Genomic DNA, 23,034 nt, shown 5'->3' on the forward strand with positions numbered 1-23,034 from the left:
TAAAAGAGATGGGAGTGTGCAGTTTGGGAAAGCTCCTTTCCCAGCCCCGTACCCCAAATCCTGCAGTGCGCACCCAAACTGAACTGTTTCTAGAACGCTGTTACTTCACTCTTTACACGGCTCCCTCTCAATCTTCAAACCTCAGCCCAGTGTCACTTCCTCAGAGAAACTTTCTCTGATCACCCAATTTATTTTATTTTATTGAGACGGAGTTTCTCTCTTGTTGCCCAGGCTGGAGTGCAATGGCGCGATCTCGGCTCACGACAACCTCTGCCTCCCGGGTTCAAGCGATTCTCCTGCCTCAGCCTCCCAAGTAGCTGGGATTATAGACATGCGCCACCACGTCTGGCTAATTTTTTATTTTTAGTAGAGACAGGGTTTCTCCATGTTGGTCAGGCTGGTCTTGAACTCCTGACCTCAGGTGATCCACCTGCCCCAGCCTCCCAAAGTGCTGGGATTACAGGCGTGAGCCACCATGCCTAGCTGACTACCCAATTTAAAGGGTCCCTGCTCCACCCTGTCTGTGATTACCCTCTTCACAACAGGTCTCACAATGGCATGTATGTATTTGCTAACTTGCTTACTTATTTTTTTTGTCCGTTTCACTCTCTGAAATGTATGGGCCTTGAGTTCAGAGATTATGCCTGTCCTGTTTATTCATGAATTCTTAGCTACTAGTGCCTAGCACATAGTAGATACTCAGTAAATATTGCTGGAGAGGCCAGTCACAGTGGCTCATGCCTGTAATCCCAGCACTTTGGGAGGCTGAGGCAGTCAGATCATTTGAGGTCGGAGTTCGAGACCAGCCTGGCCAATGTGGTGAAACATCTCTACTAAAAATACAAAAATTAGCTGAGCTGGGCATGGTGGTGCATGCCTGTAATCCCAGCTACTCTGGAGGCTGAGGCAGGAGAATCACTTGAACCTGGGAGACAGAGGTTGCAGTGAGTCAAGACTGTGCCACTGCACCCCCACCTGGGTGACAAAGGGAGCCTCTGTCTCAAGAAAAAAAAAAAAAAAAAAAAAGATTATCTTAAAGAGTATCTGAATCAGGGACAGAGGCAGTAAGTAATCTGAGAAAGTATCTTGAAGGAAGGAAAATGGGAGGAAAAGAACATTGTGTGAAGGATTTAAGAGAAGTGACTCAAGGAAAGTGGGGAGGCAAGGGTATCCAGATAAGATTGGCCCCACTTGTCCAGGGTTGATAAGACAGGGGTGAGGAAGGGTCCTGGAGGGAGAGATCCTGGGAGTAGCAGCAGATGCTGTGGGGTCTTGGAAACCATGGCAGGAACTAAGAAGACACATGGGCTTCCCTCCACCTTACGGACAAGGACCTTCATTTATTCATTCTTTCCTACACTTGACAAATTCTTACTGAGATCTTATTAGGCGCCAGGCACTGTGGTGGGTGCTGAGTGTTCAGGAATGAGCACAATGGATCTGATTCTTGCCCTCCTAGAGATTACGGTCCAGTGGGAGAGACTGACAGTAAACATATTAATATGTCACAGTTGGGCCAAGTCTACAAAGGATAGTGTATAACAGGCGTGATGGGTGGTTCCCTAGGGAGAAGTTTCCTTAGGGAGTGGCAGTCACCCAGAGTGCTGATGGGTGGAGGTCAGCCTTGCCAGCCCCCTGCCAAGCTTTCATCCTGGACATTCCTGCATTTCTCTGCACTGTCCCTTTAAGAGGAGCATCTCTTTCCTGAGCAAAGGCGGATCGGGCACACAGCCTGAGCCTGCCAAGGTTGTGGGCTATAAATCAATGCTGGCACTCCCTTGGCAGTGGGCTCTCCTCTGAGCTGCCCAGATGGCGGGCAAGCCTGGGGCTCCAGGGACAGCCAGGCACTCAGGAGGGGGGAGGCAGGGAAGGTAGGGACACAGCTGGGCCCCAGGCCCCTGATGGCAGCTGCCCACCTCTGTCTAAGGGCCCTAGGCCAGGGAAAATGCCAAAGTCCTTCTATTCTAGTCCCAGGGACCTTCTGACTCCCAAGTCAGTCTGGCCTGAGCTGTTGGGATTATTGTCCCCACCCCAGCCAGGGACCAGGGCCTCATAGGCATCCTCTGAAACCAAGGGTCTTGGATGACCTCTTGGGATCACAGTCTGCTCTAACACCCAACCTGAAAGTTCTGCCTGTGGTTTGACCTTCTTTCCTCTTGCTGTAGCCAAGGTGTCTTCTTTAACCCTGCATGAAAGATGAAAGACAATAGCTCCCCATTTAGTGGGGGCTTTGGGGATGTGGTGATATCTCCCTTCGCCTTCACTTTAAGCCTCCCAGAAAAGCAGGATAAAAAGATTCTTCAAGGTCAGCTGGAGAGATGGAACTCTGCCCTCTTGGGGGGTGCCATCCCTCTGCCACCCTCACAGGTGCTGTGACAGAGGGAACATATGTTGCTCCTACCCCAGAGGACAGAGACAACATCTTAGCAGCCACAGCCCCACAGAGCTGGGCTCAGCAGGCCTTAGCAGAACTGGAAAGGCAGCCTCTCTCCTGGGCCTGGGCCTGGGCCTGGGCCTGGGCCTGGGCCTGGCCTGCGCCTGGGTTGTGGGTGGAGGGGTGGAAGCAAAGCCTGTAGACCCCTCCCCAGAAAGCAATCGACGGGCTTGACTGCTCTCCCCACCCTCACTCCCAAACAGTAGAACAGTGGAAAATTCATGGGTTCCAGAACAAAAGAGATTTCCTGGGATGTGCTTGTCCCCAGATTTTCTGTGAGAAGTCAAAGCTTACAAGTCCTTAGAGATTCTTATCTCACACACTCATCATACAGATGAGGAAACTGAGATGCAGAGAAGTTCACTCAGGTCTTTTTCAGGTTGTTTTTACTACACCACGTTTGCCACCTGAACAGAAACCCCCAGAGCTACCACTAAGCAGGACGTATTAGACTCTAAACGTAGTAGCATAGACGGAGGTTAGATAACAAGTAGAACTTTCTCAGAATAGTAGGTCACAGAAGAAGATGAGAAGCAAAGTAAAGAAAGTGCATTCTCTAAAACAGTGGGGTGGGAGTGGGGAGGGATGGAGCCAAAGAATCACGTTAGAATTTTGCAAAAAGATAGAAATAGAGAGAACACAGTAGAAGGCGGTGGCATAGAGCCCAGAGCAAGGGCAACTGGGGTGTGGAGCTTCTGGGGTTCTTCATTCAGGACCCCTACATTTCATCTGTCCCAGGCTTCTGGGTATCACCAGCAGTTTAAATTCAGGCCTTATCTGGGCTGATTCTCTTGGCTTTCTCCTTGTTCTCCCGGGATGGCTTATCTGGCTGCCAGAGTCATTTGCCGTCTCTAATTTATGTTTAAATTAAAGTTCCCACAAACAGAGGTTTAATGTGCTGTTACCAAGAACTCCCGGGCCCCCCGCAGCTCTGGGAAGTTGAGGGGGCTGGGGAGAAGAGGCCGGTCTGCACGCATCCCATTGAAGCTGATCCCACTGGCATTGGACCTGGAGTGGATAGCCCAACTAAGTGTCTCCATCCTTCCTGCTCCGTCCAGAATGGTGATGACAGGGGGCAGGGCAGGGCAAAGCATGCTCACAAAGGGCCTGGGACCAACATGCCTGTTCAGGGGCTCCTGGGTGGCTGTTCACCCTTTTTCAGGATGGTGAGGAGAAGGCAGGGCAGGTGGGCAATGAGAAGAGGGCAGGGGGTGGAAAATAAGGAGAGAGCAGGAGACTCCATTCTTTAACACTTGTGTATGGCGCTCACTGTGTGCCAGCACTGTTCCTGGGCACCTCATAACTACAAATTCAACCTTCTCCATAACCTATAAGGCAGGTGCTATTATCATTAGCCCCATTTTTATAGATGAAGAAACAGAGGCACGCCCAGTATCACACAACTACTAAAGAGGCAGATCCAAGGAGTCAAGCCAGTGCTGTCTAACTCCAGATTCCCAGTGCTATGCTGACACTTAAGCCAAGATTTATCTGTCACCCTCCCAATCCCTTGATCACAAGGTTTCTCTTTGCCAGAGGCTTCTCTTTGCCAGAGAAACTGAGACAGAGTGAAGCTCCCATCCTGCTCCCCAGATCTTTACCTCTCTGGGCCACAGTCTTCTCAGCTGTAAAATGGGGATAAGATACTAGGAGGGGTTGAGGGTCCGGGAAGGTTTAATGAGACAGCTTGTCAGTGACCAGCACAGGGTAGGTCTCCAGCAGTGGCTGCTTCCTTCCCTGTGGTCTAACCATGAGCCTTCCTGCTGTGCCTTCCTGCACAGGCTCTTAATTCTGCTTTCAAAGGAGCTAGCGGCAGTGATCCTCGCCCCTTAATGAAAACCCTCAGGAGAGCGTTGTCCCTCATTCATTTGTCCAAATTCTCTCTCTTGCTCTGGGAAACCCTGACAAAGAGGGATAATAAAGCTGAACTGGAGCCCTGACCTGCTCTGTCCCCACCTCCTCTGCACCCAGGTAAGCCAGTCAGGGCGGCAACAGAAAATAAATGACACATTCGAAAGGGTTTCACTGAAGAGTTTAGTGATGTGACAATTTCTAAAGGCATAGACTGGATGAAGAAAACTAACAAGGTCTAGTGTGGCACCAGGACAGAAATAGCTCTACCAAAGCCCGATGCCAACTGGGGTCACGGGACACAGGAGAGAGGCCACTCAGCAAAGCTGTGACCATGGAGGAACCACAACCACCACCAGAGCTTCAGACAGGCAAAAAGGGAGGCTGCCAGGGAATGGGGGAAACAAATACCCCAACTCGTCTCTCCCTCTTCCCAGCCAGGACCTCTACTGGTGGAGAGATCAGGGGGCCCAGGTGACACAGTCTGCAGAGGTCAGCCTCCCCGGGCAGAGCAGCACAGAGAACACAGTGGGGCAAACGGAAAACCATCCCCATCCCATCCCACCCACGAGTCCCTGCTCCGATACCAAAGCCTTCTCTCTGCTGCTTTATTGCCACTTCTATCACCGCCTGCAGCCAAACAGTGACTGACAGGGAAGGAGAGTCAAGACTCCTTCTTCAACACAGATACTCCAGCTCACAAGGAAGGTGGGATCCAGGCAGAGGGCAGCTTGAGGGAAGAGGGTTGTGTCTGAAGAGCAGCTGGGCAGGGGCTGCTCACTCCCAGCGTGGAGAGACAAAGAGAAGGACCGCACTGGGGTGAGGATGTCAAACGGCGATAGCAAATGACTCTCTTGCCTCAGCATATGATACAAATCACTGTGGATCTTCCTTCCTCCTCCCCTCTCTAGATCGGGAGCCCCTGTGGGGCAGGGATTTTGTCTTGTTCATCCTCGACATCTAGCATAGTGCCTCTTAGGGGCATAATCAGAATTTATTGAATAAATAAGCAAATAGATATGTAAACGAATGAACAAACCCATTTGCAGCTCATACGCACAGCCCTGGGCCCTGGTCAGGGAGCATCGTTGAATGAATGACGTGCAGCACTCCTACAGAAGTTTTATTTCAATCAGTTCAATCATCTACCACCTCAGGTTTCCCTTCAGCCCCTCAGTCATGGGCCACACACCCCACGTTTGTCTCCAGGCTGGCCAGAGGCTGTGCTTTGATGGCACCCACTCAAATGTGCAGTGACCTCATCTGGCTCCTCCTGATGGAGGAATAAGGGGAGTAGCAAGTGACTTCCTTTCTCACAGCAGCCTTCCTGTGAGCTCTTTCTTGGGAGAAATCTTGATCCATGGCAAACCGTCTGTGGTATTGCCGGCTGTAGCCCTTGGCAGGAGATGGGAGGAGAGAATGACAGTGCCAAGGAGGCAGCTGAAGGATCGTCACCCTGGGAGCCACAGCTCTGGCTTGCTTTTTCCAATGGGCCATAAAGACTGAGGGAGGCAGGCAGAAGGGGGGCACCAGACTAACAAACTAGAGTTTCAAGTGTAGTTCCCATGCGAAGTCCACCTGGTGAAGCGGTTAGACACAGACGCTGGGGCTGGGTTCAAGATCCCTGTTCTACCACCTGCTGGCTGTACAACCTTGGGCCAGATACTTGATTATCATGCCTCAGTTTCCTCATCTTAAAAAAAATGTGAATAACAGTAATGCCTACTTCGTATGGTGGTAAAAAAGAGTAGATGAGTTAATAGTTATAAGATACAGCCAGGCCTGGTGGCATGGGTCCATAGTCCTAGCTACTCAGAAGGCTGAGGTGGAACGATTGCTTGAACCCAAAAGTTCAAGACCAGCCTGGGTAACATAGCAAGACTGTCCCCCCCTTTTTTTTGAAACAGAGTTTCACTCTTGTTGCCCAGGCTGGAGTGCAATGGCATGATCTCAGCTCACTGCAACCTCCGCCTCCTGGATTCAAGTGATTCTCTTGCCTCAGCCTCCGGATTCCAGGGATACACCACCACACCTGGCTAATTTTTGTATTTTGTATTTTTAGTAGAGACGGGGTTTCACCATGTTGGTCAGGCTGGTCTTGAACTCCTGACCTCAGGTGATCTGTCCGCCTCGGCCTCCCAAAGTGCTGGGATTACAGGTGTGAGCCACCACACCTGGCTGCAAGACCCCCATCTCTCTAAAAATGAAAGTTTTGAACTATTTAGGAGAGTACGTGATCCACGGTAAGCTCTACATAAATTTTGTTACATAAAATTAAGGTTCTAGTCCCAAAAACGTTTTTTCTGTAATAACCTCAGCCTTGGATACCTCTCATATTTGCTGTAAGAAGTGAACAAATGCGTGTGAAAATTGTCATGTGTTTATAATTTTTATTATTTGTCATCAAGATCATGTAAGAGACCTGATTTAGCAGAGGGTGAAGGGATGCCAAAGGGGCTGTCAGTCATCAACTTTGATTATCTGCCTTATTAAGGTCCCCTTCTTGTCAACATCATCAGCTCTTCGGCTTGTTCAAGTCTTTTGTTGACAATATCCAGGCCTCTCATGGTCTCTCCCACACACAACGGGCCGCACAGCAAGGGCTGGAAGGAAAAAGCCTTTGAAAACAAAACGGGCCCTTCCCTTCCTTAGCCTTGAAGCAGGAATAAGCACTAGACAGCAGGCTGTGAGGGAGGACCCTGGCACCTCCACTGTGGCTGCTTTGCCTTTGGGCAGGAGGGGAAACTGATGAGCTTCCCCTGTGGTAGGGCCGCAGGAAGAGATGTTGGCATTTGTTATGAAGTGCTAGGAATAAAAACACATACATGGCCAGGCACGGTGGCTCACTCCTGTGGTCCCAGTACTTTGGGAGGCCAGGGCGGGTGGGTCACAAGGTCAAGAGTTTGGGACCAGCCTGGCCAACATGGTGAAACCCCATCTCTACTAAAAATACAAAAATTACCCGGGCGTGCTGGCAGGCGCCTGTAATTCCAGCTACTCAGGAGGCTGAGGCAGGAGAATCACGTGAACCTGGGAGGCAAAGGTTGCAGTGAGCTGAGATCTTGCCATTGCACTCCAGCCTGGGCAACAAGAACAAAACTCCGTCCCAAAAACAAACAAACAAACAAACAAAACACACACACACACAGACTTATCCCAGTGTCCAGAGCAAATGTTCTGCCACTTACTGCTATGGATGTGATTTCAGATAGCTACTCAACCCTGAGTCTCGGTTTTTCTCACCTTCAAAATGGAAATATTGATGCCTAATTCAAAGGGTGAATGAAAATCAATGAGCTATAAAAACCCCTTGGTGTATGTCTGGTCCAATAAATGGTAGCTCTTATTAGCTAACATTTTGTAATATCTGCCCACTATCTCCTCCAAGGGATGGAGAAGTAATGCTGACTTCCAGACTAGGAAAGGTAGTGGTAGCAGAAAGTGATTTACAACTTTGACTTTTTTCACATTTTCTTTCCAGAGCACATAGTAAGTACTTGTTGGTTCATTCATTCATTCATTGAACAGTGTTTACAAGCTTGAACAACTTGCCATCATTTTGTTCACTTGTATTCATCTTACTCTCACCACTAGAACTGCACAGTCCGTGAGGGCAGAGGCAATGTCTGTTGCTAGGTGAGTGACTGGATTGAGCTCAAAGCATGTCTGCAGACTGAAATGGGTCAGGCAAGGAGATGGAAACTGGAGGCCTGGATTCTGGGCTCAGTCATACCTTCAAGAACATAACTTTCCCTTGACCCTGGAGTCTTCACAGACCTTCCTTCCACTGTGAGGCACCAGAGAATCACTTGAGACCAGACTCAGGGAACTCTTCCCTGATGGAAAGACATTCATTCATGCACTCCATGTCTCTGAAGCCCCAAGAGAGGGGTCTGAATCCCCTAGTCTGAAGAGTCAGCAAGTGTCCAACATAGTAATCATAATAAAAAGTGAGAATTGATAAAGAAGGGAGCAGCCCCACCTCAGTAACGATAGACGAAGGAAAATTCCAGCTAGTACATGTACTTAATATTAAAGAAGACATGTGCCAAGACCCTGCTTTGATGGATATTAGGTGTTCCCAAATATAAGAAACACCCATTCTTGCCCCCAGGCCTCACTGGATACTATCCAAGATGTCTAGAGAATAAGAGGAAAGGGAGAATCATAATATCCAAAAGGTGGAAACAACCCAAATGTTCATCAGTAGGTGAATGGATAAACAAAACGTGGTATATCCACATAAAGGAGTATTACTCAGCCATGAAAAGGAATGAAGTACTGATAAATGCTACAACGTGGATGAACCTTGAAAACACTATGCTCAATCAAAGATGCTAGTCACAGAAGGCCTCTTATTATATGATGCCATTTATGTGGAAGTCCAGAATAGGGAAATCTACAGAGACAGAAAGTACATTAGTGTTGTTAAGGGCAAGAAGGAATATGGGTGGATAGGGAGGTGATTGCTAAAGGTTACAAGATTTCTTTCTGAGGTGATGAAAATGTTCTAAAATTAACTATGGTGATGGTTTGACATACCTGTGAATATACTAAAACCATTGAATTGTACATTTCAAGTGGTGAATTGTATGATACATGAATTATACCTCAAGAAGGTTGTTTTTTAAAAAGACACCGTAAGGGGTAGGGGGAGGTTGAGATGAAGCAGAAAAACTGTGATCAGAAACAAAGCTCACGGGCTGTCTGTCCTGGCTGCCCTCAAGTCAAAGCCTACATTTCATACAGGCAATGTTAGGGTGACCCCCAAGCCACGGCTCGGAAAGATAAATTGACCCCCAGAAGGTATAGGGCTGGGTCCCTTCTCCCCTGACAGATCCCTTTCTGTGTTTTTTCTGGCACAAGAAACTCTGTCTTCTTATATAAATAGGAGAAATTTATGGCAGTTTTTCATCTTCTTCTCCCTGGTGGGCTACTAGGAAAGGTCTAGGGGAGGAGGGAGCCTGAAATTCCAAAAATAAAAATGTGGGAAGACTGGAGGGGGTCGAGGAGCCTCTTTGCCTGCCTTGGCTCTGGCCCCAGCTCTCCTTTCCCTTTGCATATTTGACCATCTGGGTGATGAGGAGGGTAGAGAACTGAGGCAGCCCATTCTCTCTTCAAGCCCAAAAGAGATGGGTCCCAAGGCAGATATCCGACAGGAGGGGCACAAGGGAAATCAAGGAAATGGGCTTGGCTGTCCCATGGAATTATTGGAGGAGACACAGACCACTGCCCTCCTTCCCAGATTTGGTTATTTTTGTACCTCCCTGTTTGTTGAGGCAGCCTGATACTGTGGGAAGAGAACTCGTCCTGGATTTAGAAAGATCGACAGAGAAACCAAGTGTGTGACCTTAAGCAAGTCATATCTTCTCTCTGGGCCTCACCTGTAAAAAGAGGGAGGGGACTGAATTTAATCAGGGGATTTCAAATTGATTTTGACTCTGGGGTCCTTCCTTCAAATAAAACCGTACATAGTGACCCAACATAAACACGAGTAACCTGCTGAGCTTCTTGAAGCTTCTTGAAGAAGCTTCTTGAGCTTCTTAGGAATGGGAGTCTAGGGACCCTGTGGTGATTGGCGAGAGGCTTGTCCAAGCACAAGATGATCTCCATGGCTTTTCCAGCCCTGTCCTCAGGAGGGATTTGCCCCCACGGTGAAGAGGCTCAGCTCTGCACACCCAGTGCGCTTTAAATCCAGCTCCAGCCCCTCCTGCATGTCCCTCAGCACATAACTTACCTTCCTTAAACCCCAGTTTCCTCATGTGTAAATTGGAATAATAGTAACACATATCTCAGAGGATTGTCACGTAGATTACATTAAATAATGTGCATAGAGTCCTTCGCATGCTATCTGGCTCAATCAACATTATTACAGTTATTCTGTGATCTGATGTAATCCTTTTCTTTTCTTCTTTCTTTTTCTTTTTTTTTTTTTTTTGAGACAGAATCTCATTTTGTAGCCCAGACTGGTGTACAGTGGCATGATCTTGGCTCACTGCAACCTCCGCCTCCTGGGTTCAAGAAATTCTCCTGTCTCGGCCTCCCCAGTAGCTGGGATTACAGGAGTGTGCTACTGTGTCCAGCTAATTTTTGTATTTTTTAGTAGAGATGGGGTTTTACCATGTTAGCCAGACTGGTCTCGAACTCCTGGCTTCAAGTGATCCGCCTGCCTCAGCCCCCCAATAGTGCTGGGATTACAGGCACGAGCCATTGCACGTGATCTGATATAATCTTTTTAATTTGAAATATCTGGTGTGAGAAGGTGAATCAGAAAGGATGACAGCAAAACTGCTATAACATAAAGGCCCCAAAACACAGTAGCATATAGAAAACAGAAGTTTATTTCTCACTTAGTCTGGGAGGAAGCAGTTCCAGACAGCAGGCAGCTGGACAGTTCCACCTGGTCAGTCAGGGATGTGTGTTCCTTTCACACCTTTGCTGTGTCTTCTCTTAGGGATGTCTTTTCAGTTGCCTGGTCACACCTGTCTCAGGCACATCTGCCCAGCTCATGAAAGAGAGAATACAAAGGAGAATTTACCCAATGTCGTCAGGCTTTGAGGACATGCTCGCCTCACATTCCCCTATGCCTACACCTGGCAACAAGAGCAGCTGGGAAATGTGGTGTCCAGCTGGGCGTCTCTCTACCCTCGTGCAGCAAGGAAAGAAGAGATTTTAGTGGACATGGGCAGTCTTAATCCAGGGCTCAAACCCACATCTGAGCTATCCTCTTCCTCTTTTCTTCCCAAAGGAAGGGAAATAAAGTCTACAGCGCAGAAAACAATGTGACTACCCATCCCCTATCCAGTCAGGTCCCTGCCATTCATACCAAGATCAGCAGTCTCGGGAAAGTGGCTTGGAAGCCCCCTCCAGAAAGACCACCCTTCTGTCCATCTTCTTCACATGGGTGGATGTGAGAAAAGTTTCTGTCCCCACTGCCTGCCTGCCACTCCCTCTCTCAGTTTCAGCTCATGCTCTAACCCTTTGTTCCCAGTCACCAAGAGTGACTACAAATGCCGGGAAACAGGAGGACCTGAACCAGTCATGGAAGTTGAGACTGGGACACAGAAGCCATGCTCAGGGCAGCCTAGGCATGGGTTCTGGTGCCAGGAAACCCAGCTACTGCTATGTAACCTAAAGCAGGGATTAAGCTCTCAGAACTTCAATGAACTCTTTTGGAAATAGGGATAAGAAACCCACTTGTCAGGGCTGTTGTGAGCATCAAATGTGATCACGTATGTACCTAGTACATAGTATGCCCTCAATAAATGGTACCAGCAAGGCAAACCCAAGGCAAATCGAATTCATGTCCATTACTCTGACCCAACCTTTGCATAAACCCTTTTTTTTCTCCTTCCTTGCCAATGCATGGCTCCTTCCCTCTTCTTTACTTCCTATCCTCTTTCCCCTACCATCTGAACCCTGGTCTGGAATCTCTCTTCTCAGGAAGTCTTCCATGACTGAAAAATTCCTGCTCGGCCACTTCCCATTCCAACACTCTGTCTTCGCCCATCTTCCATCTACCCCATGGTCCTGGCCCAAGTTTACACGTGTCCCATCCCTCCCTTCAAAAAGCATGCAGCAATGGAAGGGCTTTAAGTTTGTCATCAGGCAGATCAGAGTTCACATGCCAACTCTGCCAAGTTCTAGCTTTAGGACTTTGTCAGATCACTTCCTCTCTTCAAATCTCTGTCTTCCCAAATCTCTGGTGAGGTCAAGTGTGTGTGAGCTGGTACATAGAGGATATTTAGTCTCCTTTGCTCTACCCAACCTCCCCCAACTCACATTCCCAGGACTAACTCTCTACCAATGGGAGTTATTACACCAAGAAAGTAATTCTACCATTACCAGCCCCACCCCAACCCCACCCAGGGAAAAAGAAGTGACTTCGAGTCTATGGGTCTTGGAGGGACCACAAACCCAAGAGCTAGAGCAGAGGAAGAATTTGGATATCCCAGCTTCCAGGGTTACAGGATCTCTCCCCAAGCCCTCATATGCAGCCCCAGTTGTAGGACTAGCTTCAGGAATAGGAGTGAAAGAGTTGAACTGATTCCAATCTTAGCCTGTAAGTAGTAACTCACCTGTGCATCTATTTCTGACCTTTCTAGATCAGAAGAGCAAAAATACCAATGACAACTAATGCTTACATAATGTTTCCTATGGGAAGGCATTGTTCCAGGCTCTTCGTACATACAACTCATTTAATCCTGACAGCAGCCTTTGAGCTAGGTACTATTTACCCCATTTTACAGACAAGGAAACTAAAGCACAAGGGGTTAAGTAACTTGCCTAGGTCATACAACTCACATAAGGCATGACCGAGATTCAAAACCAGGCCATCTAGCTCCAGAATCCATCCTGTTAACCACTCTGCCATAAAAAGAGCTAACATTTACTGGCAGTTTCTATGTGCCAAGCACTGTGGAAAACACATGACATGTATTTCTTCTAATTCAGAATAACCCCCTGAGATAAGTTCTATTATTATTATCCCTGTTTTACAGGTCAAGAAACTAAGGCAGAGAGAAAAGTTAAGCAATTTGCCCCGAGTCACACAGCTAGATATTAATAGTTTCAGAACTCCTAGCTGTTTTGCCTCAAATCCCACCTCCCCACCCCTGCCCAAAGCCCCTCCCCTTCTAGGTGGGTTGTTTAGTTCCTAGCACCAGTTCTTCACAAATCTACTTTACCCCACAGCCTACATACAACCCTTGTTCTCCAAAACTCCTGTTGACCTCCGTTCCTTTCCCTTCCCACTTTCTCCCTAGTCCCTCCGCTCCCCACAAAGTCCCCCAAACCATTCTGTCCCTCTCCCTCTGCTCCCCTCCCACCCTCCCCCACGACTCCTGCTGAAACAGATGAATTTCACCAAAAAAGACCATCAGACTTTCCCCAATCAGGCCCCCACTGAGCCTGATCGCACACCCCTAGGGAAGGCACCACAGTTGCTAAGCTGGAGAGCCAGAAATAAAATCCTCATTCTACTTCCCTGCCCCCTCTTCCCATCACTCATCTGGGAATCCAGGGCGAAGAAGGAAGCTAAAGTGCAGAGCATTCATTTAATATTAACAAATTGAAATGAATTCTTTTAATGCCAATTAACTTGGAGCGGCCCCTTATTAATAGTAATTTAGATTCATACTTGGGAGAAGCAGGGACGGGGGCTGGGCCAAATGTGCCCAGAATGTCAATGTGACTGGGGAACTGAGAGGGGAGGGGCGGCAGTTTTACTTCTGCCCAGTTGAGTTCTGTTTCCCTGAGAGAAATGGACAGTCACTGGAGGTTGATCTTTGGGAAACACAAATTACTCTTGTAATTTTATTTTTGTTACTTCAAGAAATCTGAATAGTTTGAAACCATGTCACACCATTTTAATAGTTTATTAAACTATTTTCACAGTAATGCTAAAAAGAAGAATTTCCTCAGAGTTGGGATTTACTCCAAACTCTCTCCTAAGCCAAACCTTACTAACCAAAGGGACAAGTCCCCAAGTCAGCTCTCTACCCTTCTTTGTGCAGAGCTAGAGCCAGAGATCAATACTGGCTTCCCCAATCCCTGCCCCTTCTACCTTAACCAAAACTAACAGGAAGAATCAACACTGTGTGGTCTCTCTGAGAAGTCTCCCCCAGGAGGTAAAAGACCCAAAGGGCTGACCCCTAAGCTAACAGCTTACATTTAAGGAAGAAAAACAATCTGCTTGCATTTTTCTTAGAATTTAGGGAAAAAATGAGAAGTTAAAAATTCGATTTCATGTATCAGAGAGTTCTCCAGAACACAGCCGAGTGGAAAGAACTTAGTCCCAAATGAAAAAGTTGAACAGAAATTCTGCTCTCACTGGTTTTGCCGGCTTGGAGGTCAGACTGGAGGTGTCCTGAACTAGAACCAGAGCATAGGCTCTGACCCAAGAAGGACACTGTCTACTTCCCAGGCATCCCTCCTTGGCTGGGAGGAGAGCGGGGGATGAGGCCGTTGGAAGCTGAGAATTGTGGAAGCTGGGGATGGAAGTTCTGAGATGGAGGAGGCAGGCGTGTGAAGGAGATCAGGGAAAGGCAAGTAAATCTACTAACCACTGAAGTTTATAACATAAAAACCTTAAAAATGGTTTAACATGCAAAATACTAATTTTTAAAAAGAGGTCAGGTTTTAAAGAAGGGAAAATACCTCGATTTAAACACAATAAAAAGGAGAAAAATACACAAAACATTTCAAGCAAATTGTTCTTCAGAAGAGGAGAGGTTGGAATTAATCAAAAGACTTTTTTACACACACACACACACCCAGAGTTTCCCAAACAATAAATTCATTTACAAAACAAAAAGAGGAATCAACACAAAACCTCATCCACACATAGAGAAAAATAAATTGTGGTGATTCTGTAACAGCTGAAAAACTAGTGAGGGAGGAGAAAAATGAATAAACTCTAAATCTATTAGATGATATTTATAAATAGCAAAATTGGAGGATGGAATGGAGAAATGAGTTGAACTTATCATTAAAGAAATAACACATGTGAAAACATAAGGTATAACTCATCCGCAGAGAAAAGTAAACTCTCCATAAAGTAGCAAGTATACAAATTTATTGAAAAAGAGGAAAGTACTACTCACCCCCCCGATAAAAGTGTATTAATTTGAATTAAAATTTTCTCCAAATCCGAGATAAGTTACACAAAAGAATACAAAAATATTTTTCTTTCAACTAAGAGGAAAAATAAAATCCGATTTAAGTTGACTAATGGGACAGGAAGGGAGGCTGTGGTTTGCAGGTGCCAGTAAACGGGATGCGGGTAGTGAAGAGTTTGAGGGGTAGAGGACAAGCTTACCTTGTTTTGGAGCCGCAGCGGCCAACAGGAGTGGGCAAAGAACCCTGCCAGTGCCTGCGTGATAGGGGAAATAAGGAATGGGGAATTCGGGTGCCCCTAGAAGAATGAGGAGGATGGAAAGACTGGGGGTGCCCATCTCCCCTCCTCTGCCCGCCTCCCTCCCTCCGGTACTCAGGCCTAGAGAGCTACTGAAAGTTACAAATTGCTTCCATTATTAGCTCATCCCGGGCGGCCTGGTCATTGGCCAGCCCCTGGCCACGTGGTCCCTCGTACCAATCGATCGAATTTCTAGTCGCAATTCTCTGTCTGTCCCTCGGCTCTGGGGAGAAAGGGGGGGCTGTGGCGTGGGGGCTGAGGAGGGGCTAAGGCGGGAGGGACTCCTCATCACTTCACCCTCCCTTTTCGCCATGTGGGGGCCCTGAGCACCGCCCCAGAAGAGGTCGAGGGAATGTTGTGGGCTGGGGCACACCGGCAGGGCAGAAACTGGAGGAAGCGAGACGTCGCCAGGGACCCAGGGACCTCTCCCTCCAGTTCCCCGGGCCCGCCCGGCCCTGCTCGCCACTCCCGCTATAGCGCCCACTCTGTCCCGGGCCGTCCCGCGCCAGCAGTGTAGCCCCCAGCCCGGGCGCCTGAACGCTCTCCCTCCGGACCACTGCTCGGGTCCCCACTTTGGCGACCGTGCCCCCGAGTCCCGCTTCCCCGGGGCCTGCTCTGGATCAGGCGCCTGCGCCTTCAAGGGTACCCGGCCCGCCTGCCCTCCCCAAGGGCCAAGTTTGCGCTCCTCCTGGAATCGTTTGAGAGAAGGACAAACTTTTGAGAGGATGGAAATCTAGAGGAGCCGGTCTGCAGTAGGTAAGCTGGGCCCGGGACGGGTGCGATTCAGCCCGAGAACAATCTGTCTCTCCCCGTCCCGGTCTCTCCCTCCCCTTACCCCTGTTTCCCCCGCAGGCTGACACTAATCTGCCTTCCCCCGGAGAAATTCGGGCTGGGGTTGGGCTTCTGTCAGATGCATGGGATCAGACCAGCTTTCCTCCCCGAGCTTAGGGACTAAGGTGGTAGGTAGCTGGCAGAGGAGGGGGAGGGTTGCTTCCGAAACTGGGGATTGAGGGGAGGGTTAGGGGCCGAGAAACCCACAGTCTGAGGGAGACGACTTCTTTCCTCAAATGCAACTTGGGGGAACTTCGGAAAAGTTTTTTGAGGGGAGATGGAGAAGGGAGCGGAGTTGGGATTTCCAGGGCTGAAGTGGGAGAGAGGGTGCTCCGCTTCCCGTACTGAAGGAAGGATGTGCGTGCTTGTTCCCCAGTCGGGATCCATTACCAGCCTAGAAAAACCCAGCCGCGTCCCAAACCCGCTCACCCCAGCAGGCCCTTAGAGACGCTTGGAGATCCCCAGACACGCCCCGCGGAAAGGGAAGGAAGCGCCAGCCCGAGTTTCCGACTCTGCCGGGACAGGGCGGGAGATCCGCCCAGAGCCTTAGTCCAAAACTGCCCAGGTCCCTGCTGTCCTGGGACCTTACGTTGATTCTAAGTTAGGAGTGATCCGAGAGAAGAACAACTCCCCAGAATCTTTTTTTTTTTTTTTTTCTGAAGCCAGTTTGAGTCAGAGACCCATCTCCCTAAGATGGAGCCAAGCGCGTGCCCCCTCCCGCCTCCAGCACAACCTCCCGCTCCTCCAGTTCCCAAAGGAGGGCAAGGAAAAGGCCCCTACTCCCCTCCCAGGGCTGAGATTTCCTCCCCTACCCAAGAGATGCCCCAGGAGGAACGGATGGGGAGGCTCTTCCAAGGGCAGTTTAGGGCAGAGAGTGGGTTCAGAGGGCACAGCTGAACTCGGGGCCCAGGACAAGGGGGAAGGGCAGGCCCAGGCGGGTGTAGAAGCTGCCGGGTGGCCTGGGGAAGTGGACTAGGGCAGAGGCCGCTGCAGGTGTTGGGGGATACCCTGGAGCCCGGGGTGTTCCGGGGCGGGGAGGTCTGGCCAGGCGGCAAGGGTCTATGTTGTGCCTTTAATTTTTAGGTTGGGTCCCTCCTGGGGAGCCCTGGGCTGGAGGAGCCAGGCAGGTGGCAGAGGCCACTTTCGGACTCCTTGGAAAGGGCCAGGAAGGGATGTGGATCCCAGGAGAGAAAATTCCCACGTGCAACACGTGGTGTTTTGGCCCTTCCTGGGTAGACACCTCCAGAGGCCACTTGGCCCTGCTGGGTCAGAAGCGGCAAATCTGCCCAGGCCTTTGTTTTCGCTATTCCTGAAGTTTTTCTGCTGTGGCCCAGCAGCTGCCCTGGCACCTGCTGGGCATCTGCTCATTGGCAAGCCCTGGACAGAGTTGGACTGGCCTAGCTGAGAGGTTTAGGAGGGCTTCCACTGGCACTGCCTACAGGGAGTGTGGCTTGGTCCCCTAAGAAAGGGGCCTTTGAGAGGGACGTGTCCAGGGACAGACACAAAACCCACTGATATTCAAAATGAATGTAAACCCTTTTCTTTCCTTATATACCGGGGCCCTTCACACCTCTGCAGTCCAGAGGATTTGGATGGAAGGCCTCATCCATCCCCAGTCCCAAAGCAAACATCGGAGATGGCTTGGGCGTCTTCTTGTAGGCTGCTGGGGCTTTGTGTGCTCTGAGAGAAGGTGTCTGGTCCTCTGCCTACCCCACTCCCCCTTTGATGAATGTGGTCCTTTTTGCTCCTGCCTCTCCAATACTACCCCCCCGCCCCACCCCCCAACCCAATCCCACAGATCTATGGGACTCTCTCTCTTTTTGTCTTTCCTTGCTCCTCTTCCCTTTTCTTCTTAGGATTGATGGAGTGACAGCAGTTTGGCAAGGCTCCCCTAAGCCTGTAATGGGGAGCTGTGGACCCAACCCTGACTTCTCAAGTTGGGGGAAATAGCTCTATTCCTGGGCCCTTGAGATTGAGTCTCAAGTTGAGAGGAGTTGAGAAAGAAATGCATGAAGGATGGCTGGGCTGACACAGGACAAAAACCTCGACTAGGGAGGGGCCAGTTTTATGCCTGTGCCTACTGCGAATGAGAGGGAATTTAGAAACAAAGGAAGATAAGAGGGCAGCCTAGAGAAACAGCATAAAGGACTGGAAAAATTCAGAGCAAAGAGAAAAGACTGGGAGAGAGGAAAAGATATGAAAAAGCCCTAATGCTGGAGACAGAAAGGTATTCTGGAAGGGTGGCCGGGATAGAGATAACATGAAAGGAATATTGATAAAAGGCAGAAGGAAGAAGCAAGACTAGGTTTGTTTGGGTTTTTAAGATTAGAGATAGTCTGGGGCCTGTTAAAATAGAAAAAAGATTTAAAAAGATTAGAGATAAAGGCAGAAAGGAAGAGAAAAGAGAAAAATAGGGAAAGAAACAGAAAGCAAATGAAAGGAGAGAGCTAGAGAGTATAAGAAAAAGGAAGGGAAAGAAAGGGAGGTAAAAGTGAGAAAAAAGAAAGGGAAGGGAGACATAAAGGTATAAAAGGAGGAAAGACAGGGACAAGGGAAAGAAGCGAGGACAGGGGAAGGAATGGAAGAAAGAGAGAAAGTGAAGGTAGGGCAGAAATGAAGCAAAAGAAGGAAGGAAAAAATGAGAAATGAAGATACAGTGAGATAAAGAAGGAAGAAGGGGAGTGAGGGGAAGGAGGGTAGAGAGAGAGAGAGAGAAACATGAACTCAACTAGGGTTAACGGTTAACAGAAAGGGGATCCCGGTTCCTGAGGAGCACAGGGAGGGAAGACGAGGTGGAGGGTGAGCAGAAAGCCCAGTTGGGGCCCCTCCCTGCTTCACCTTGGGCTGCGGAGGCCCTGACCACCACCACTCCGCCTCTCCAGGACCCAGCCCTATGAACCAGGGGAGGTAGAGGCAGGGGCCAGCTGCCTGCATACCGGCTTCTCGAAGAAGCTGAGCGAGCTGGAGTTCTTCCTGCAGCCCTACCTGCCCCCGGCACAGCCTGCCAAGCTGGATGTGTGGCCTTGAGGCTGTATGACATGCAGGTCCAGATCTGGTTCCAAAAGCCGCACATGAAGTAGAAGAGGCCAGTGAGGCAGGGACTGGTCGTGGATTCCCACCCTGGCGGCGCCTTCTCCTGGGCTCAATCCTCTCACCCGCAGCCCCAAGCGCCTCCATTCCCACCCTGCTGCAAGAGGCTGTCTGAAGACTGGGCAGCTTTGTTCTGGGCTTGGAGGTGCTCTGGTTCTGTGACCTTGGGCCTGTTTGATCATTTGTTGTTGTTTTGTTTTTTGTTTTTTTAGACGGAGTCTTGCTCTGTCGCCCAGGCTGGAATGCAGTGGCACAATCTCAGCTCACTGCAACCTTCACCTCGCGGTTCAAGTGATTCTCCTGCCTCAGCCTCCTGAGTAGCTGGGATTACAGGCATGCGCCACCACGCCCAGCTAATTTTTGTATTTTAAGTAGAGATGGGGTTTCACCATATTGGCCAGGCTGGTCTCGAACCCCTGACCTCAAGTGATCCGCCCACCTCAGCCTCCCAAAGTGCTGGGATTACAGGTTAAGCCACTGTGCCCAGTGATCATTTGTTAAATGAGCCCTTTGCACTGGAGGGTTTTTCTGTAGTTTTGGTTAGCCTGCCTGAGTATGTGCAAATGAGACAGGGATGAAGATAAGACCTAGTTCAGTTTTCGAGGGTGGAAGGAGGGTGTGGGGGTGTAGGAGGTGGGAGGATGGGGGGCTGGGAGTGAGATCTTCATTTTCTTCCATTGGTGAGAAGAAAAGTCTTCCTCCTTTGCTATCCTTATCTCCACCCCTGCCCCAGAAAACCACCTTTCGGGTCAAGGAGTTTCTCCATGCCAGGAGGGGTTGGATTCATCTGCAAAGAGCTTGGGAGGAGGTTTGCAAATCCTGGAAGAGTCAGAGAAAGGATCTCATACATGAAAGGGAAGGAAGACATTCCCTACCAGGGCAAGTGGACCTTAGGTCTGCAGTAGATTTCACTGAATTCACACACACAAAGAGATTAATTGGTAAGGTGACTTTAGATTCAGCTATGGAGAGGATCAACTTGAGATTTCTGGGTATCTTCAGCCTGTTGGGCCTGCACTCCCCATGCCCTGCTCATGTGCTCTGGTTGATTCACAAGGTTTCTTAGAGCCATTTCCTTTGTCTCCCAAAAGTGGGATGGGGCAGGTCACTGAGGTTAGCCAGTTTCTCCAAGGGCAGTGTATGCCTTGAGGATGGGCTGGGGCACCCCCAAACCACTGGCTAGAAAGGCATGTTCACAGTCAACCTTGCCGTGCTCTCAGGGAGGCCTCTGACCAGCACTGTCTAGCATTGCTCTTTTTTTTTTTTTTTTTTTTTTTTGAGACGGAGTCTCGCTCTGCCGCCCAGGCTGGAGTGCAGTGGCCAGATCTCGGCTCACTGCAAGCTCTGCCTCCTGGGTTCACGCCATTCTCCTGCCTCAGCCTCCTGAGTAGCTGGGACTACAGGCGCCCGCCACCTCGCCCGGCTAGTTTTTTGTATTTTTTAGTAGAGACGGGGTTTCACCGTGTCAGCCAGGATGGTCTCGATCTCCTGACCTCGTGATCCGCCCGTCTCGGCCTCCCAAAGTGCTGGGATTACAGGCTTGAGCCACCGCGCCCGGCCAGCATTGCTCTTTAAGCTTTTCCTCCCCTCTTTTCTCTAGCTTCTCCCTTCCTTTATTTCTCTTTCTCTCTTCCTTCCAACCTTTCTGATTTCTCTGTCTCCCTTTTCATCCAGTCCAAGTTGGGGATCTTGTACTATCTTTATACGCCAGATCGCTCTGCTCTAAGCCCTTTAGGCTGGTTAACATGCACCCTGCCCTCAAGAGTTCATTATGTGGATGCAAATAGCATTAGAAGATGGGGAGGGAGCAGCTGGGCTCGGTGGCTCACTCCTGTAATCCCAGCACTTTGAGAGGCCAGGGCAGAAGGAATGCTTGAGCCCAGGAGTTCAAGACCAGCCTGGGCAACATGGCAAAACTGTCTCTGTGAAAAATACAAAAATTAGCCAGGCATGGTGGTGTGCACCTGTAGTACCAGCTACTCAGGAGGCTGAGGCGGGAGGATGGCTTGAGCCCAGGAGATGTAGGCTGTAATGAGCTGAGATCATGCCACTGCACTCCAGCCTGGGTGACAGAACAAAACCCTGTTTCAAAAAAAGAAAAAAAAACAAAAGATGAGGCGGGAAATGAGGAGTAAGCTTTGCTAACCAGATGTGGGATGAATAAATTAGTTTTATGTATTAATCATGATTATGACCTTCACATCCCCTTGGCTCACCCCTAGACAATTCTTCCCCACTCCCAGCCATCTGCAAGCCACAGTCAGCCTGTCCCTGCTCCCGAAAATGGAATTGCTGATGCCCTCAAGGCTGTTACTCTCCCAGGGTGAGTGAGAGTGAGGTCAATGACGCCAGGTCGGAGCCTCAAACTCTTAAATAAGCAAAGCATATTTCCCTATTCCTGATGCATTTAGGGGTCATCTATCCCTTGGAATGGAGAGGCTGGCGATTCTGGCTGGTGGCTATCTTTCCACAGAACACCCCTGATTAGCCAGGCCCACCGCCATCCACATCTGCTTGGCAAAGAAGGAAGGTAGCTTGTTCCAGACCTTGGTGAGCGGCTGCAGACTGCCTGCCTAGAACAGCCTCCTGACTCCAGCCTGGCAGGGAAGGAAGGAACCTGACTTGCTTTGCAGGATCTGGAATCTCAGCGCGTGGAGCTGAGAGCCGCAGTTGCATCCTGGAGCCTGATGCTAGAAGCAGCTTCTGTCTCTGGGTTCTTGCTGCCATGGCCTCTGCTCTGTTCAGTTTGCTGTTGTGTTTTTCTCCCCCATGTTGGGGTGGTGGGGTACAGGGAAATAAAATGTTTTCTCCCAGGCCCTTAATCCTTCCCCATGCCTCCATCAGCCTCAGAGCTGCTGACAGTCATGAACTGCAGCTTCCAGCTCTGCCCATAAGCTACTCAAAGCAAATTCAAATTCTTTTCTGGCCAGGAGGAAGGGCAGAGGCTCCCTCCTTCCTCAAGCCTCCGTGGCTCGTTGATCCATTTTGAGGGCATTTGGGGGTCAAAATTGAAACCAGATTGCTTCGGTTTGTATAAAATTAGCATTTCTTATCACACCAAAGGCCACACCTGTTCTCTGCCCTCACAAACCAGTGAGGATGTAAAGGTTTGTTGAGGTGGAGGAACAGAAGTGAAATGAACAATCTGCTCCATTTAGAAGTCAGTCGCTTTGGCTGTTCATTCCACTAATATTTATCTAGTACCTACTCTGTGCCAAGCATTGCCTCTACCTCAGTTTGCCACAAATATGAAAAAAAAATTTTTGCAACGGTGAGACTTCAGTGTGTTGTGGACCAATATACAAATAAAACAATGGAAAAGAAAGTGTGGTTCGGAGTCAGCTGATTCTCATTGCAGCTTCCCATGTGCTGGGTCTCAGAGCTCCTGACTTCCCAGCTTCAGCTACCCAGCCCCAGCTGGTTGACAAGCAGGACTTCCCTGGGGCCCATTTGTTTTCCCCACTGGAAAAATGTTAGAATGGGAGCAAGAGGCCTGGGCTGGGATCAGCCACCACGAAAGTCCCAAAATAAAGGGTTTGGGATGGGCGGCAGTGGGGCCCTCCAAAACATTGCTTCGTCAGAGGTGAGAAGGTTAGGGGTGATATGATATGTTTCTCCAGGTTGCAGAGCAGGTCTGTGAGTTTGCCTTGGTGTAATCACGTGCCTCAAGGTGATAACAAGGGTGTGCATGTGTGAGCGAGCTGAAGGGGGACAGATAAGTGTGCCTGTGCCAGGCCCAGACACCTGCACAGTTGCCGGTGTGTGTGTGTGTGTGTGTGTGTGTGTGTGTGTGTGTGTGTGAAGGGGGATAGAGGTGCCTGCAGATCTGAACATATCTCTCCATACATGACCCTCAGTGTATGTCAGAGTGTGTGTACCCGCTGAATTATTATAAAATTACACCGACCCTTAC

The 23,034-nt window shown here is 49.4% G+C and overlaps 2 protein-coding genes and 1 long non-coding RNA gene across 44 annotated transcripts in view; 2 read left to right on the plus strand and 1 right to left on the minus strand.

Moving 5' to 3' along the window:
- The window catches only part of HOXC10 (homeobox C10), a 184,217-nt gene that overhangs the window by 125,694 nt on the left and 35,489 nt on the right, over nucleotides 1-23,034 (plus strand). The gene's annotated exons all lie outside the window — the stretch shown is intronic.
- SMUG1 (single-strand-selective monofunctional uracil-DNA glycosylase 1) overlaps nucleotides 6,662-23,034 on the minus strand; it is a 102,348-nt gene continuing 85,975 nt past the window's right edge. For 17 of the 36 annotated variants that reach the window (XR_010579436.2, XR_010579438.2, XR_010579437.2 and 14 more), the window contains 2 exons: nucleotides 15,105-15,158; nucleotides 10,605-10,790 (listed from right to left, as the gene is read on the minus strand). The gene's annotated coding sequence lies outside the window, so the exon portion shown is untranslated. Of the gene's footprint in view, nucleotides 6,889-6,923; nucleotides 7,091-7,247; nucleotides 7,366-9,548; nucleotides 9,670-10,604; nucleotides 10,791-15,104; nucleotides 15,159-23,034 lie in introns of those variants that run through there. The other 19 variants (XR_012420318.1, XR_012420316.1, XR_012420317.1 and 16 more) reach the window with 9 other exon arrangements.
- Nucleotides 15,409-22,446, plus strand: LOC102138482 (uncharacterized). 3 transcript variants are annotated; one of them, XR_012420321.1, is made up of 2 exons: nucleotides 15,409-21,444; nucleotides 21,533-22,446. It is a non-coding gene; the product is annotated as an uncharacterized lncRNA (long non-coding RNA). The 3 variants fall into 3 exon arrangements; XR_001483422.3 differs by having other exon boundaries at nucleotides 15,409-15,956; nucleotides 21,344-22,446; XR_012420320.1 differs by having other exon boundaries at nucleotides 15,409-15,956.

The sequence above is a fragment of the Macaca fascicularis genome, chromosome 11 (assembly GCF_037993035.2).
Source record: "Macaca fascicularis isolate 582-1 chromosome 11, T2T-MFA8v1.1".
In the NCBI taxonomy this organism is placed as follows: domain Eukaryota; kingdom Metazoa; phylum Chordata; class Mammalia; order Primates; family Cercopithecidae; genus Macaca; species Macaca fascicularis.